This window comes from Cygnus olor, chromosome 17 (genome assembly GCF_009769625.2).
Source record: "Cygnus olor isolate bCygOlo1 chromosome 17, bCygOlo1.pri.v2, whole genome shotgun sequence".
Taxonomy (NCBI): Eukaryota; Metazoa; Chordata; class Aves; order Anseriformes; family Anatidae; genus Cygnus; species Cygnus olor.
Window position 1 is genome coordinate 10,082,263 of NC_049185.1, and position 3,829 is coordinate 10,086,091.

General features: G+C 34.7%; 1 long non-coding RNA gene across 1 annotated transcript; it reads right to left on the minus strand.

Annotated features, from left to right (window-relative positions):
• Positions 1 to 655: 655 nt before the first annotated feature.
• LOC121079389 lies at positions 656 to 2,976 on the minus strand. Its single transcript, XR_005825004.1, has 3 exons — positions 2,896 to 2,976; positions 1,831 to 1,940; positions 656 to 786 (listed from the first exon to the last, which is right to left on the minus strand). It is a non-coding gene; the product is annotated as an uncharacterized LOC121079389 (long non-coding RNA).
• Between the last annotated feature and the right edge of the window lie 853 nt (positions 2,977 to 3,829).

Below are 3,829 nucleotides of genomic sequence, written 5' to 3' on the forward strand. Positions count from 1 at the left end.
AAAATGCTGCTCCACTGTGTAAATGCATCATAACTTACAACCCCTCATTCTTCATTAATATGCAGTTAGACAATTTATACACTACTTTATTCATTAGCATATAAATTGCCACCAATATGCTGCATTCCCAGAGCAAAAATAAACCAGTGTTAGGAAAGGAAAAAGCTACCACAAAAATATGTTGTGTTTTTATATCTAAAGTTGCTTCAGTGAATTATAACCCAACAGAGTCAAACTGTTACGCTTTGCTTCATTATGCAGAAATGCTGCTGCGATCATTTCCTCACCACTGTTGATCCCTTACATTTTGAAATATTTTAATATTTTCTGAAACGGAATCATTATTTCCTGTTCAAGAAACAAGCAAATATTTTTGTAAAATATTCTTAATAAAAAATTTACATCAGGTTGTTATTATTTATGTTACAATGTCACTCAAGCTGCAGACTATGGCAGTAAAGCTTAACCCTACAATGAAGGGATGCTAGTGTGACTATGGTAATGAATGCAGGGCTGCTCTTTTAATATGAAGCTGCAAACTCCTTGCTTACATGTGACACAAAAGTGTCTTATTTTCAGTAGGGATATCAGTATTCCCTATGACAATATAGTTTGGACACCTACTTACCAGTCTGGTAAGCAAACGAAACAAGTTCTCCAGTCATAAAAGACTAGCTTTGTTAGCACATCTGTGTTCTGAGATTTTTTTTTGCTGGTCCAGTTTGGAGCTTTGACAGATGAGTCTTGCTGCTGTGGCTTAAGAGGATGTTGACTCTTCTGATCGTCCTGCAGTAGAGAAAGTGACCCCACATTTCAACCACTGCAATGCAATGTCAAATTTTCAGCACAATGAAGAATCTCTCTAGACTGCTTCCCAACACATGCAGGAGTAACGCTGTCTTTTAGCACCTGAATTCTTTGAAATTTCAGGATGTTCATTCTTTAAATTCTCAAGGTAGTATATTTATGTATTAAAAGATGTCAATACATATTCAATGGAAATAATTTTATATTTTTATAGCTATATTTGTCAGTGTTTTCAGATTCCAATTATCTTTGGTGTTTCCCTGTGTTTTTTTTGTTTGTTTGTTTTGGGTTTTTTTGTTTGTTTGTTTGTTTTGCCTTGCGGTACCAGATATGATCAAGTGCTAGTGCTCAGTCACTTAGGACTGGTATGAAGCACTAAGGCAGCTGCAGAATCTTGGATTTAAACTAGTACTCACCAACTACTAGTTTCCTTAAGGACTGAAGGGTATGTGTACTATAAACTTGCCAAAACTGAAGTATGAGATCTCATTGTAAATTATAAAATGTTCAGAAAAAGCACAATGAAATTCCTCTCTAGTATAAATACCACCAGATATAAGCAAATAAAATACAAAATTAAAGTGCTTCAAATTAAAAATAATTTTGATATAATGAGGAATTCTGATGATCTTAGGCATTGTACTGAGGGAAGATTTCTGTTAAATTTTTATCTAGCTCTAAAAATTTCTTAAGCTTGTGAAGAACATTTCAGATTCCAATTTGGATCTTTATGTAAATTAATAAGTTACCTATCCTCCAGAGATACCCGTTTGGTCTAGTTGTAAACTCCTGAGTAAGGCATGTGCACATGGTAAGCCAATGGAAGTTTATGCACAGCTGTACTATCATGTTCCCACACCAAATAAATCTTACTAATTATGCAGAAGATTGTTTCTCTATTGCATCCTAATGATTTACCTTCTGACTGTACTAGGATACATGATCTTTATGTATAATTATGCTGCTGGAATCCTGGAAGATTTGTTGATAGGAGTTATTTCATAGACCACAATAAAAGCTTACATTTCAGACAGTCAGTTAAAGTAATTATGACCTTCATCTCCATGCAGCTTTGATTCATCTGGACTGTACTTTCAGTGGTAGGTTCTCAGTGATAAATAATAATCTCCTACCTATTTTCATGTAGAAACAAAATTTCTTTTAAGATAGGAAGTGTAATAAAAATACTAACAAATATCACTGGACTGAATGAACAAAGCATCCCATACTGTAACAGCCCTTTTAAAGATAGGTGTATCATTAAGATATGCTATCATTGCTTTCTATGCAATAAAGCAGGCAAAAACCTTCATCTTTCCCTTCTTGCATTACGCCTGGTTTTTGGCTGCACAGATGTCTTCTGACCCTGAATGGCAGAATGGAATTCACACCAGTCTCAGAAAAGGCTCATTTGTATTTTCAGTTTCCTACTGATATTAAGTAAAACTTATTTACTTTATTGCTTTAAGAAAGACCAGTAATAAATATTTAGGAAACTTCCATGAAGACAACAGTTTATCAGAAAAGAAGATTCTCTCCCTTTGCAGCAGTATTAAATCCTTATTTTTCCATCCCACACATCAACTCTGAAACTATTACTAGTTGCTGTCAAAATAAACAAACAAAAACCCATTAAGCTTGGAAAGCACCATGTTAAATGTTAAATCTTATTTCTCCAGAGAGCAGCACTCGTTTTTTTCCTTCCAAAGGAAGAAATTAGAGTTCTTATCCTACTCAAATGTGGCAGCTGCAACATTTAATCTCAAGCCTTCTTGCATGCAGACCAAATCATTTTACTTGATCAATAAGTATTTTTTGACATAGATATGTATGCAAAAGTTTGAGAAAGCAGAGAATAAGAAGTCTCTTCTGTGGATGCATACTATCAAAAAAAAAAAATCTGTGAAAAGGAGAATAGCTGTGTATTTGATTATTGATGTAATTCTATCAGACTGGACATGTCATTTTCTTGTTTTAGATAAATGTATTACATCTAAATGAAGAACACTAACCTCTTGTAGAAAAAAAAAAAGTTTCAAATAATCAAACAAAACACAAAATCCAACACGCTTTGAGCATATTATTTACCAGCACGTGCAAAGTCAGATCTTCTGTTTGGTCTGAATTGTTCCCATCTGGTTTAACAGAGAGACATCAGTTCCTCTCCAGACTGTGCTGAGGGTTTCAGCTGATTGCTGTCTTTTGTGCTAATAAGCACAGAACTCATTCTGCCTAACGATGGAGCTCCATAACATGAACATCCGGGGAAGCACAAGGTGTCTTGTTAACAGTCTTGCTAGCTCCACATGTAGGATATCAATGAATCCTTAGTGTTGTGGCAGTTTCTTTGATAATAGAATTAATTAGCAGGCTTGATTTAAAGCGCTGTTGCTCTGGTGTGGTGTCTTCATGTGAAGGTCTCTTGACCTGTCTTCATAACTCTTGCTTTCAGTGTAGAACAGACATTTCTTTAAAAATGAGAGACAAAAGATAAGGTCATCCATTTTTGCTCTTTGACCCTACCTGTGATTTTCTTAAAAAAAAAAAAAAAATGTTGGGCAAACATAGACCATTATTAAAGATAATGACCTGAAGCATTTGATATCATTCTCTGAAACCTTCTGGCCAACATTGCTTTCTTCCTTCTGTGTTAAGGATTACTATGTTTAGGGACATACAAAAAGCCTAACTTGTCTTATCTTTTCTTCTATTGTAGACTCATGCAAAATCCACATGATCCATCATGGGCATTCTGTTACAGGTCTACCAGGAAAATGGAAGTGAATTACAACAGAAAATTTGAGAGACATACCAAATTAAATGAAAAATTTGCTCTTTAAAAAATCTTATCAGAAAGTAGTTTGTTGAAACAATTTAATGTTTGATTCAGATGTCAGGAGAATTGATTGCTTAGAAGGCTAGAGAGACCTGATTGCAAAAGACAGATGAGGAATGGCAGAGGGTAAATTGCTAGGGTGCCGGAGGTATTTATGTCACTAACATTGACCGTTAGCCTGATTTT